We start from the raw sequence: 15426 nt of genomic DNA, 5'->3' as shown, positions 1-15426 counted from the left end.
ATACATCGCTCAACCCTAAATTTGTAGTGGAGAAAATAGTAAAATCCTCGTTTACTTTCGTTGCGTTATTTTTCCATAGGTGGCAACTGAAGTCAGTCCGCAATCCTCGGTCGACGAGAGCACCGTTCTGACAACTCATTCAAATTCTATTTCATTCTATGGGTCGCAATCGATAAGCTTAGCAAATTTATTATCGAATTCAACGTTTTCAAAATTTCAATGATAGAACACTATTATTTTTTCTAAATATTCGTTTGATAAGACATTTAGGAAAAAGCATTATGACTTCATATTATTTTTTTCTTCATTGCATGGTAGTCTTTATTAATTCACCATAGTGATTGAATTAAGAGAAAAAGTGGACAAATATTATAAAATCAATACAATAAATAATTATAAATTGACTTAACATCAAAATGCAAACAATAGAAATATGTTAAAAGTAAATCCAATTATTTATTATAATTTATTAATATAATAATTTTTCATAAACAAAAGTAATTTTTAAATAAAAATTATTACCGACATTCACTGTCATTCGAATTTACCCACAATCGATGTCAGTGTTATCATCTCCAGGTGGTACAGTTATCACTGATAATGGCTGGATCTTCTTGTTCATCAGTTTGACCCTGTTTTATACAATATATTTAAAATGTTATTGAGTTGAAAATTTTAAATTATGGTTTAATTGATTAATAAACTCTTTATAAATATTTGGAAAAATAATATGTCTGGACTTTATCAAACTAGTAAATTAGCAAACGGTGAATTTATTATGACAAAATAAAATTTAATTATACTTTTCATTGCAATATGTCAAGATATGATGGATTTTAATTTTCCATTGATCCAGTCGTTTTAATTTTAATTTCAATTTTAATCGCTCAACCATGTCTTCTCCCAAACTAATAACAAAAGAAAATTAATTATAATTTATAAAGGGAAAAATAAATTTCTAAAGTTAACATTCAGAATTTAAAAAAAAATTTTTTATTTTAATTTTATTTTCAATCATAAACATAAACGTGACTCATTTTATTTTTCTCATTGGATGCAATGAAGCCATTCACTTGACATTTTATTTTTATTCAGCATTAAAATTTATAACGTAATAACAAAAAATTTTTTAATTGATAACAACTATATCAATTTTTTAAGGAAAAAAAAAATAAAAAAATAAACTAAATATGATCTTTATTTTAGAAAATTCAAAATTATTTTAAAACCATAAAATTTTATAAATCAAATTAATTTTTTAAATAATAAATGTACATTTTTATTTTCATTTATATCTTTAATAGAAAAAAAAAAAAAAAGTGTGTGTGTGTGTACTTATTCATTTGTGCTAAAGAGTGGAATAATGCGGTAGAATTAACATGAAGAAATTATATATAAAATAGGGTAAAAAAAAAAAAGATAAATAAAATAAATAAAAATAAGACAACTGACAAAACAAGCTTCTTGCTTTTATAAGTGAATACATTAGTGATAGAGAAAATAACCCTCTGGTCTCTTCTGCCCCTATGATTATCAAAGAAATTTATAAATGTATTATCATGAAAAATAAAAATAATAATAACCAAAATAATAATAACAAAAAAAAAGAAAAAAAAAAGATAATTAAGGAAACTTTATACGTCAGTATAATGTAACATTATTTACACCAACAAAAGCTATACACATGCTATTATGTAACTCGAAATTTTATATGCAAAAAAAAAAAAAAAGTCAAAATAAAAAAACATGAACTATAATTACAGTTAAATTTTATTTATAAATATATTTAATTATATATTTTTGAATTGAAAAAAAATACTTAAATATCAATGAGTTTATAGAACATGACTTGTCGAAAATGTTGAGTGTCAAATTATCACAGTAGAGTTGAATGTTCGGTATTCATCTTTTTGTTGTAGTTTACTCGAGAGATAACAAGCACATTGGTTAAACAATGCTTAAATATATATTGTGAAGCCTTGAAGACACATCCTGTCGAAAAATATCTAATTTAAACGGAATCGAATTTGAAAAGAAATGAGGGTAAAAAGTCAAAATAAAAAAAAAAAATTATTTATATTGGAATTTATGTTTATATAAGGTTAAAATATTATTTCTATTAAAATTAGTGACACGTCGTTAATAACGAAATAAGTAGAAAAAAATTTAAAAAAAAATTCAAGTGGAAATTTTTCTATACATATAAGCGACTTTAGATTTAACGTATTTTATTTCAATTAAAATTAATTATTTATTTATGACTCTCGTAATTTTTTTTATGTAACAAGACTCATGTCAACGCATCCACATGGATTATTTTTTTCTTTATAAAAATAAGAATTTTTTCTACGACGACGTTTGTTTATATTCACAATGAAATGTATAAAATAAAGGTACGTTAACCCGACACCAGCCAACACACGAGTCACCATGCAAAACGGCTAATTGGTATGTTGCCACATTGTTGCATTGGAATACGAAATGTGCATTAACCCCTGAGTCCATCTTGTTTATTTTTTTTTTTTTTATTTTAATGCTTTTCTTTTTGCTTGAAAAGATGCCTTCCTCCTTCTTCCTGAAATAGCAAAAAAAAAACTCACAAAAATCTCCGGTGAATATATTCACTAAAATTTTTTGTTGTAACTATTTTTTTTCATTTTTTCAAATCATTAGATTTTTTACACGTTCTGATTGAAATTCAAGAAAATATTTATTCATTCAACAGACTTATCAAGTAGAAATTTTAATATTTTAAAAAATTATATTTGACCTAAAACTTTCAAAATTTAATATTTATATTATTCAAATATTATTTTGAATTTTTATTTTGATTTAAATTTTGTCAGTCTACATTGTTTGTAATAGATTACGAGAGAATATAGTATATTTATTTTTTTTTTTCTATGAATTTTATTTTATTTTTTTTCCTAGTTAAATTTTGCATATAGCAATGCACACCTTTATTTACCTTGCGGGGTAAATAATTTTTGTCTGAATTTTACAAACTTGTATACATGAACCACAGGTCAACATGACTATTTCAAATTTTATTTATCATATATAAATCGTGTGACGGATAATTAACCTACATGGACATATTATTTTACCCTCTTTCCTTCTTTTTTTTTTTTTTAATCCTCCACAATTATTCGCTATGAAATTTAAACCAAATCAATGATATATTTTTAATTTATATAACTATTTTATTTTTATTCTTTTATTATTTATTATTATTATTTCATTTATTCAGTTTGTAATTTATTGTAATGCTCAAGTGAGCGCGCAAGACTGAGCTGAGATTATTAAGTTTTAGTAAAAACGTCTAAACATATTAGCAGCACCACATTTGAGCTACTTGTCAAAGTTGAGAGTGTGGTAATTCGGTCAACCAAAGTAAATGATCTGAGGTGGTCCATGTTAATACTCAGCAATTTACAAAATACTCCCGATAGAATATTAACTCTACCCTTCAACTATAATCCTCATTTTCTCTCTCTTAATTTTATTCTCAACAGCTTTCAATCTCAATATTACTCAAAATATACCACTTAAATTTGACCATATAACATCGACTCAACAATTATGCAAATAATAGAGTAATTTGTTGAATTTAAGTACCCTAAAAAGTTTATCGTTAACTTGAAATAAATGCTTGAATTTTATGGCTTTTATTCGCCAACAATTTATGTGTTGCAATATAACTTGTTTTTTTTTTTAATATTAAAAAACATATTTAATCGTATTATTAATTTTATTTTTTAATTAGTAAAACTAGTTATTGTGTTTTTGTATAAATTAATAAATCAAGATTAATGTCAAAATACAAGTGAGATACATTGTATTTTAAGTATGATAAATTAATGTTATATGATATTTTAAATCATTAAATTACTAACAATATATACAGGTATATATTTATATACAAATATAAAATATATCATCAAGTGGGAAAACATCTCAAGCTGTTTAACTTACAAGGTTGAATAGTTTTGTTTTGAATAGTATTATATGAAATATAAATTAACTGAAAGTTTTGTGTTTCGGTCGAATAGATGTTGTCGTTGTTTAAAATGAAGTGTGAAGTATGAGTATATGCATTTGACATTCTTAATGCACTACCCTTTTTCACAACTTGCATTTGTGAAAAGCATCGTTTTGCTGCTTCAGCAATTCTATCTCTCCCTCTTCTTTAACAACAAACCCACATTACTCTCATGTCTCATCTATACATTTTATATATACCCTTTGGCCTATTCTAAATTAACCAGCAAATTCTATTTATCTATTTTGATAAAATCGAAAGGATCAAATTCACTACACCTGCTATCCTAAATTCGGATTACACCATCAAGTAATCCGATTGTTGAAATTTCTCGTATTCATTCTATTCAAAATTATATTCGACATTTATTATTGAATTAATTGATTCTTGATAATTTATATTTAAATTTATTTTTCTTTAGTTTAAATTTAATCAATTACTCAATTATTTTCTATTTTATATTTTTTAACTTGAGGCAGTTTGTAATTGTCAGGCTTGTAAAAAAATGATGTATGATAATGGAGATCCACGAGTTTTTTTTTATTTATGTATTCTATTTTTTTTTTTAAAGAAAAAGAGCAACGGAAAGAAAAAATATGTAGTAGCACATGCTGCTAGATCACGAACAATTGAAATTGTTTTTTTTCCTTTTTGTATTATTATTCCAAGTATTTTTTTTTTTTTTTCATTCAACTTTGAGGAATTTTTAATTACACATTCCGAGTTATACTCGTGTGGAATTTTGTCCAACTCTGGTTGTGTCTTCATCGTCGATCGATATTTATTCAAGCACGTAGTCAACCATTTCTTTTATGAATCCACGAAACATCCAACGCATGCCATCAATTGTATCACGGATTTTTTTATTTTATATTTTTTATATTGTGATTTTTAGTATATCATGACACTGATTAAAAATTCTTTATCATATATGATATGTCTTTTACATGTCAATCAATAAAAAACGATGATTATATATCAATACTTGTTTATTAGTTTGAAAAAAATTATATTCATCAAAGTAAGAATAAATTAGAGTGATAAAATAAATTATAGAAAAATACATTTGTTTTTAAAATAGATTTTTGACGTTGTCATTAAATTTCAAGTGTTTAACCATGGCATTATCGATTTTATAAAACTCCAAACACTCAACTATCTATTTTCATTGGAATTGCAAATGTGTGATCAGTCTAAAATTAACCTAGATATTACATTTAAAAATACCATGTTAAAAAATATAATAAAAAATAAAAATCAAGTGTAGCTTTTGACTATTTTATTTTTTATGTTTACTTGACTTTGATGAGTATCATCATTTTATATAAAAAAAAAAAAAAGTCTTAATCAGCAAGAAAATTGACAATTATTTTTAATATTCATGAAATATAATTTGTCAAGTATTTACTGTACACAAAAGTAAAAAGCTCAAAAATAAAAAAAAAAAATAAAAGTTTAGTAAAGTGTATCATGTATTCTGTATGCCATGTAGTTTGGGATACTTAACCATTTTGAAAACATGAATATTCATCAGTTGGAAAGCGTGTTGTCTGTCACTGACTGTACCAAATATCTGCTCGTATAATCTTTGTGTCTGTACCCAGACTATTTATCAGCTTTCAAAATATAAAAAATACAAATAACAAAAGAAAAATTATAGCTTGGAAAAATTATTATAGTAAACAAGTTAATTGTCGTAAAGAAAATGATTAATAACTATTGACGAAATGAAAAAATCAAATGTAATTTATTGAATGTTATATATTTTTTTTTATACGCCTGTTTTTTTTTTTTTTTTTTTTGTGGAAAGGTTTTTATTAACCGGTGATCGATAAACTACAATACATGGAGAAATTGGAAAAATTTTTGGTCAATGTCAATGACTAAGAAAATATTTTATCGTCAGGACTTGCTGGTATTAACACTTGAATTGGCCGAGACAACTTTGGTAAACACACTATTTATTTGATGAAAAAAAAGAGAAAAAAAATTATAATCAAATTTTATATTAATTAGATATTAATACGTGCTAAAAAAAATAATAAATAACAAAGACTATCAAAATATTTATTAAGTGTTTCAAGTTTTTTTTTTTATCATTTTTTAAAAATCAAAAAAATTGTTTATTTCAAAAACAAAAAAATAAAAAAAAATTGTTTTTGTTTACTTTATTATTATTTTTATTTTGTTTTTTGATTATAAATTTCAATTGAGTAAAAAGTTGTATATTTTTGGGTTAAAAGTTGTTCAGTGAATATTGCTCATAAACAAGTTTCAGTTGACAGAAAATGTCTACTATTTTTTACAGTAAATATGTTGATTCAAAAGTTTTAAAAATTTTTGGACATTCGGCACAAACAAATCCAGATGTTTATCAATTTTTAATTTTCATGATAAACCTCAACAATCGGTGAAAACTTTATCACTATAAATTTAAAAATTTTATTTCAACCAAATAAATCAGAAAAAAATAAAAATAATTTTAGTAATATAATTATAGAGTCACAATCCTTGAGTTTGGAAATATATTTTTCAACAAATTTGATCTTGGTTCGTTATTTTTAAACAAACGATCTAGAAGTCAGTGCAAAATATAAAATCTAAAAAACAAATAATTAAAATTAAATTCTATAATTAATATAATACTTTGATATTAATGAATAATTACATTATAAATATTATATATAAATTAAAATACAGAATAGCAAGATTCAAGATAACGTAGAAATTAGTTTAGACACGTTGTTCTATGTCCAACAATGAAAGGTGCATTTTAGGGTTGAATAAGGATAAAGATCTGTATTTTTATCTAAAAATGCTACACACGTACGAGTTGGAAGTGAGTAAGAAGAGACGACAGAAGAGACCAAAAGCAAGAAATTTATATACACACTTATATATATCCTGGAAAAAAAAAAAAAAAAAAAAAGAGTGGACCAAGTAAAGAAAGGAAAAAAAAAGGATTACAAGTGAGATGAAAAATCAGAAGAAAGAAAAAAAAATATAATAGAAAATGAAGATATGTGTGGTGGAAAAAGGCGAATGCCAAAGCTTCCCGAATAGAGTGAGCCCAATGACTTTTATTTTTTTTTTTTAGTTATTGGTAGTGTGCCTTTTCTTCGAAGCGAAAATCCGAGCTTTATCCCACTCTCTTGATTTTTCCTTTTTGAGGTTCTCTTTTTTTTTATATATATTTTTTTTTTTTATTTCCCTTGACTTTTTTTCCAAGTTTGCTTGAGTCTGTGTGTGATTTTTTTTTATATATGGGTGTGTGTCATGAACTCCACATTTGCCCTACGGCAACTTCGATTTGAACCAAAGATGCACTTTGAATTTAAGTGCATAAGAAATTCAATGGATGATAGAAAAGTGACAATCTATAAAGGTATATGTACAGCCTTGTACTCGGAATACAAAATAAAAATATTACAAAATATTTCAAATGAAAATAACACGTTGTCAGAAATAGAAAAAATACAATATTTTATTAGAGTTTGATATAAGTTTTGAGGTGGTTCAATATTTAAGTATATAAAATAATTTTTCTTATAAAAACATCTTGTATTAGTTGACATTAATTTGCATCTTATCCAAGCTAAACTATTGTGTAAAATAAACCATTGATATATTGTATCGATCTATACCTATATATTAAAATTTGATTAGCAGAAAAAAAGCTTCGAATAAATTTAACGATCAACTTATATATAAATTCTAGATTTATATTAAATGATTCATCATGGACTTGGAACATATTGAACACTATTTATTTATAGATTAATTTTATAAATATATTCATTTTATTAATCTAACCATCACATCAATCCAAATGAAAATTTATTTCAAGAAAAATAAATAGAAGATATAAAAATTCAGACGTTGATCGTATGTCGGCTTCTTGAATCTTGAAATAATAATTTTTTTTTTTCTCACATTTTCTTTTGTTAAGTTTGACAAGCAATCATTCTTTTATAATTCAACTTTTATTGTTTTTTTATTTATATATAAAATTAAATAATAAAATTTAGTATTATAAATGTATTTTTAATTATTGTTCCGGTATTTTAATCGGGCAAGCGCTGACAACATCAATCTGAAATTTTCATCATCAACTGGGTAAGTTTAGAAATTTTTTAGATCTATTTTATTTTTAGATGACCAAATTATTTTGTTAAAAAATATTTTATCTAAAATTTTAATATGGTTTAAACTTACGTTTTCTCAAATGTATAATATTAATTAATTTTTTTACATAAAAAAAATTTTCCATTTTTTGATTGGATTAAATAAACCTAAATATAAAAACTTGAGTTTTATTTCATCGTTAAAAAAAAAATATAGATTCGTAAACTCGGAAATTATAACTATCTGAAGGGATGCCAGAAATAAATTCATTTTTTTTTCATACCCAGCAAGCTATATAATTATTTAGTTATTATATAATTATTTTTAACTTTTATATTATCCATAATAAATTCTTCACTGTAATTCAATAAAATACCATGTTCAACTTTTGATGATGAGAAAGTATGTGAATAATGTTGTTGAAGTTATTATTATCATTAAAAAAATTATAGTATTTTAATGGAATAATTATTATGGGCTGTGCACAGTGTATTATTTATAAATTTTTTTTTTTTATAATAGAACAATGCATGTAGCTAAGGAAAAAAAAAATTTAAAAAAAAAAACTGATTTAAAGTTGTTCCCAATTGGAAAACGCTTGTGGGATCACATTCAATTGGGCTGGGCTCAGATCACTAGCTTTGTCGACTTTTTACTTTTAGGGTCCATCTTCTAGTGGTGACCTCTTTGTACTAGCTCATACCTCTCAAAGTTTTTCTATACATAACTCTTATAGACAGTACTTGACTTTTTGTTGCATATTTTTTTTTTATTTTTTTTTATCTCATTTGTTCGTTAAAATACAATTTCTATTGTGTTTATTTATATATTTTTACTTTTTTTTTTATATTGAAAACTCACTTCAACGTGTTTGACCACTGAAATGTCGTTTCACGTTACAAATGATAAGTGACATTTCTTTTGAAATAAACAAAAAGGAAAAAAAAACAACCCGTCAAGTTTCCTGTCTATAACAAACTTTATTTTCATTTTTTATTTTTTTTTATTTTCATCGTCGTTATGAGTATGATTTTTTAGTATTTTTTTTTTTCGTTATATTTTCATTTTAAAAAGATGAATTTTCTGGTTAAGTTCAATGATAAAAAATAGGTAACAGAGTGAGTTGGAAATTAGCCACATTGGAGTGGATTCGGACAGTGATTTATTATTATGAAAATGGTTTTTTTTTTTTGTACATATTTTTATTCAAAATAAAAAAAATGTTAATAGTGGAATTCAGCGAGAAAAAACAAAGTTAATAAATAGTAAAATAAGTTGTATATATCGCATACAAAAAAATGACAATTTAATACGCACGAGTAAATAAAATTCCAAGTTACAAAATAGAAAAAAAATTCAAATTGATTAAATTTTGGGATTATATTTGAATTATTTAAAAAAAAACTTAATTTTTTTTCAAAGTATATAATTTTTTTTTTGTTTAAAAAATTTATCGTTATTAAATTTTAAGTATAAAAGTTTGAAGTACAATTCAAGGTAGTTAAAAGTGACGTAGTTTGATATACCCTGTAATTGAATGTAACTTTTTTGATAAGGACAAACTTCATTTACAGAACATACAAATTTTCTAAAATAATTAACCGACATATATTATTCAAAATGATGCTTATTTTGTATTAACGTTTACAAACTATTCACAATAAAACGAGTATACAATTAACAAACTATATAAAATTGAAAATTTCAATGAACAAAAATTATCCAAAAAGTAAATAAAATAATGTATTAAATGGTAAATTTATATACAAATTTATATAAATTTGTATATATATTAGTGCAAGTTATTTTATAGAATAATTTGTACTTTACTGATCTCACTGTTCTAGTGACTGCATTAACCTGCATTAGTTTTGACACATGGAAAATTTTTGGTACCAAGTCTGGTATCAAAATTTAAACCAGTGTAAAATCAAATTCAGTCTACAAAATTTACAAGCAAACTCTATATATATATTCACGATGCTTTTTGAATTTTTGAATAAATTTTCGTTTGAATTTTTTACATTTATATGTATGCCTCAGTAGTAGAGGTACACGTAGAGTCAGACATTCTGTCATTCAGTAAATAAAATATTCCAGTTTACTTGTTGACGTTATTCAATTGAAATTTAATAGTTTGACAGACCAAATAAAATATATTAAAACTATACACTTAAATATTATTTCAATACATTGCTGATTGAATTATTAATTTTTTAATTTTACTTTTTTATTTTTTTTATTTTTAAAAATTTATTTAGAATTTTTATAATACTAATGAAATATTTAAATGATGTGTAAGTTTGTAGTTTACTTGTTTGAGTTTATCAGAATGGTTTGTCAGGAGGTTCAGGGAGGGTGGGAGGAGGGAGGAGGATAAAATACCAGAGAGTTCGTTGCAAGTTGAAAATCCAAAGGTTTTCAGTCACCGCCCGTATCTCGGCGCGCAAAGTCTCTCGAGTTGATTTTCCCTAAAAAAAAAAAAGCTCATTCAGTTTGTGCCATATACATATTTTTAAATTATGATAATTTTAAACCAGGAATATTATAATAAATACTCTATAAAAATTTAAATTAATTTGAGTTATTAAAGTTTTTTTTTTTTTGTTTATTCATTTTTTTTTTTTTTTATTAAAATTATTTTAATTTATTTTAATTTAAAAAAAAAAAATATGATGGATGTAAAATATTTTTTGGGTTATTCATCAAATTTTATTTCGATAAATTACATTGTGAAATTGTTGACTGGAGATCCAAGTGTCAGTGATTAAATTAAATTTTTTATTTTTTTTTTTTTTTGTGAAAGACTATTGACGTGTTCTAAATAAAATTTCAAACATAAAAAAAAAATTAATGGTTATTCATTTAACAATTTTTTTGACAATTATAAGGTATGTTTATTAATTAGTTGATAAATTAATAAAGCATAATAATATTAAAATAAATTATGCCTGTTGAAATGATGAAAGTTTTACGAAAGTGTATTTGAAAATGAATTTATAATTGAGATAGCAATGCCATAGTGTTCAATTCAAGAGAAGGGGTAATAATAATTATAAACTTATATAACAATGTTGATATAATTATAATAAGATGTGACGAATTTTATGAATTTTTATAGCATTGGTGAGATTAAAATTGTTGTTCTAATTTATCAAAATATACAAATGTGTGTATATATTTTAAAACGTGAGATGGTAGAAATTTAATTTATCATCTAAATCTAGAAATAAACCACTTTATTGTCTTAACAATATTATTTTTTCGTCTTATTTTAATTTAATTTTATACAATCAATTTTACTATTTTCTTTCATGACTTGAATTATAATTTATATATAAATATTGAAATAGAAGGAGAGAGATTAGAACACTCAAGTAGAGAAGATAATTAATTTATCACGGTACACTTGGTATGTTACATTTGTGATGTAGTAATTTTGTTAATTATATGTATAATCAAGTTATGACAGTGTTGAAAAAATCATTTGACAAGTTATGTAAATACTAAAAAAGCTTTTCCATTTACCAAAACTTATTACATTGTATCAAAAATTTTTACAAACCAGTACATTAAAATTCAATTAAAAAATTTATAATCCAAATGAATTTATATTAAAATTAAAGAAACAAAAAAAAATACTTAGTATTTTGAATTGCAAGAGTCTTTTTATTGAATTGGCAGTTGTTGAATTTTACGAATTTATTTGTTTTTTATTTGATGTTCAATAATGAATATAAATTGAGATGAATTATTTATATAAATTAACATTAAGTTATTTTATCATCTCTTTCTTTATCTATTAATCTTTAGTTTGTTTTTCTTTATTTATTTCTAATCAAATGAAAAAGTTTAATAATCTATAAATGTAATATTAATCATAATAAAATTTATCCATAAAGAATAAAGATATTCATAAAATAGATCGTATATGTAAATCAAAGTGTCACTCAATATTTAGTCAGACCTCATTAATATAAAGATAATTAATTTATGGCTACACTTTTTTCAAATCAATATTTTTTCAAATAATATATTCTACATTACCCGTATAGTCTTGAATTATTTTTAAAAAATTTATTTAAAAATGAAAAAACAATATTGTTTTACTCTCTATGTCTTTAAAAAACATTAATCAAGTTGTCAAGACTTGAAGAAAAAATATATAATAAATAAGAAGAATAATAAATATAAAAAAATGATAAATTTTTATAATTTGAAATTTGTTATGGTTGAGTTGGCTGTCCGACGGGTGTGTCCACGGGACATTCACCAGGATAATAGTTGTATGTTTACACATATACAATACCAACAAATGATATCAACCTAGTAACGGAAACTCCCATGGTGAACAGTGAACTCGTATGTCACAAAATTATTCGGGGATATCCTTCTTCCTGGAAACAAGGTAATATTTCGTCGTCGTCGTAGTCGTAATCGTCGTCGTGGAAGGTTAACCCTCTCTATCTTCTATTCTCATTTTAGTATTCTTTCTCATTTACTCCATCACCCGAGTAGCTTTCATTGTGTGTTTTGTCTTACTCACTCTATTTTCATCTCAAACATAGAGAAAACAACTAGACCAAAACGTTTACAGAGAGGGTTCAAGTCATTCGCTACTGGGATTTATTACTTGCTACTTCTTGTCGCCAAAACTGGTAACGTTTACCACGAGTGTCATTTATACGAGTATACTATCAACAAAAAAAAGAATAAGAATTAAAAAAAAAAATTTTTAAATAAAATAAACGAGAAAATACTTGAGACAATGATCGTAACGTAGAAAAAGAGTTTTTCAGTTTAATGTCGTGGCGCTATTGCCATTTATTTTGAGCTTTAAGTTAACTCGTGCAGAAAATTCATCAAGATTAGGGGAATTAACACTAGACGGCGCCAGTTGTCAATTCAAAAAACTCTTTAGAAATGTAACACTCATTTTTTTTTTTCTTCCTTTTTTTCTTATTTTTCCAATTAGTAAAACAAAAATCATTTGTAATTAATTGTCTAATTTTTTAAATTGTTTCTTTTTGTTTTTTTTATTTTGTTATTTTTCATTGGAGATAATAATTTATTGTTTTCGTTACGTTTTTTCTAATTTCTCAATTTTAAATATTTACTTTTTTTTTTTTTCTTTGGTATTTTTCATTTTTTTTGAAAACTTTTTTCTGTATCGTTTTTGTTTATCCCCATGAGCACAGTAAAAGACCACCGTCACATGATGTCTGATGGGATTCGTTGAGCCTTTTTACTTTCGTATATTTTTTTTTTTTCATACTTGAGTGCTTTTCATTGCCATTTTTTCTTCATTCATCTATATATATTTTTTTTTCGGTTGCTTTTGGCTCGTTTGTTCTATTGTAAGTAATAAAAACTAAGAAATTATCTCCCCTCAACCTAAATTTTTTATTTTTCTACGTCCCCACAAGTGCCACCTCCAACTTTAAACATTTTTTGCTTGCTTACTTTTATTTATATTTTACAAACATTTGACTTGACTTTTAAATTAAGTTTACACTCAGTAGAGTTTTATTATTATATTATTATTATTTTTTTTTTTCCTGTCAGTGATCCCCTTGAGACGACTATTTTTTTTTTTTTTCTTATACATATATACTGCTCTTGTTTTTACGAATATCTTCAATTTATTTCTTATCTTGTATTTTATTTTAAGTATACTTACAACTTGTTATTGTTGATAGTATTTTATTTTTCCTACTTTTATTAAATTTTTTTTCCTGTAGTTTTTGATTTGCCTTTATTGTTGTTCTTGTCTGATTTTTTTCAAGTACTAACTGATTGTGGCAACTCGGATATTGACTTTCTATTGTCGATCGAGTGTTTGCAAGTCAAGTGGCAATACTAGTTGATTCTCCAGTGAATTTACAAATATTTGAAGATAATGATTTACGTGAGAAACAGTAACTACTAGTTGGAAAATTTTTTTCAATTAAAAATATAATAATACAGCAAGCTCATCAAGTTTTTTCGTTGTTCACTTTTCAAGTGACATTATTGAAACCTTTTTTTTTTTTCTATAATTAAAAAACACTGGGTCATGTGGATCATCACTAATGATACAACTGAAATACAATATGATTGCCAATCATTTTTTTTTCAACCAGATACCAAAAATTTTTTGTATATAAAATATCAAAGCTATAAAAAAAATTTTCTCATAAAGTCTCAAGTATTTCTATGGAATGTTTATCTATTTTTCGGGTCTTAACTTTGGTTTTTTAAAACTCTTTTATATCGTTAGCCGGAAGGCAACATCTTTTTTTTTTTTTCTTTTATTTTTATACATATATCTATAAAATATAAAAAGAGAAGCATCTAAATCTACATTCAGCATTTTTTAAAATACAAAATTTTAAGTTTTTTTATTTTTATTATATTAATTTAAACAAATTTCTTCGAGTTGTTCTTTTTTTTATTTTGTTTTTCTACGATTGTTTCGTTCTCACGTGTTTCTTTGTTTTCCATTTTAAATTAAATAACAGTAAATATAAAGTAATGCCATAAGTTATTATGGCAAATGGATGAATGAAAACATAATGGCTAGACAAGAGAAGATTAATATGCTGAAACTTAATGCATTGGGATGTGAATATATCTAGAACAGTAGTGCGAAATTATAATTTGTATATGAGATTCGGTAAATCTTTAGTTATATCTGGAAATATGCCAATTTTTTTTATCCACATTTTTATATCAAACAAATTCTCATTTTTTCTTATTTAAATATTTTTTTAAATTTGTTCAAGCTTTATGATGATTATATTATTTCAAAGTGTATTTATTTTTATTACATCAACACTATCATTATTTTCCAACTTGTATAAATTTTTATTTATTTTTTTAAATTATAACTTTATAATTTTTTTATTTTTTCATGAAAGCTGTTGAATTGATGTGTCAAAAACTTTTTATATAACATATATAAACAAATTACATGAAGCTTGATTACTTCAGCATACAAATTTTCAAAGTTTACAAAATAATATAGTAAAATAATAATGCAAATTATTAATTTACAATATGACATTATATATTTGTTTTGAAAATTGACATGATAATTTTCATGTGATAATTAACAAATGATAAATTCACCACAGTTGAGTTTTAATTTCAAAAGTTTTGTTTATTATCTTGATATTTATTTTGGACATGATTAAATATTGTTATGTCTACAGAAAATATCATGTACTTAGTCATATGTTAATCATCATATTATTGACTCATGAAAAATAAACTTCAAC

At 23.9% G+C, this 15426-nt stretch overlaps 1 protein-coding gene across 1 annotated transcript in view; it reads left to right on the top strand.

The window, feature by feature from the left end:
* The first annotated feature begins 10590 nt into the window (after positions 1 to 10590).
* LOC122858311 overlaps positions 10591 to 15426 on the top strand; it is a 78554-nt gene continuing 73718 nt past the window's right edge. The window contains exon 1 of the mRNA XM_044161125.1: positions 10591 to 11058. The gene's annotated coding sequence lies outside the window, so the exon portion shown is untranslated. The remainder of the gene's footprint in view (positions 11059 to 15426) is intronic.

This window comes from Aphidius gifuensis, linkage group LG5 (assembly GCF_014905175.1).
Source record: "Aphidius gifuensis isolate YNYX2018 linkage group LG5, ASM1490517v1, whole genome shotgun sequence".
NCBI lineage: Eukaryota > Metazoa > Arthropoda > Insecta > Hymenoptera > Braconidae > Aphidius > Aphidius gifuensis.
The sequence above is the reverse complement of the archived record's forward strand: the minus strand, read 5'-3'. Positions and strand labels throughout refer to the sequence as shown.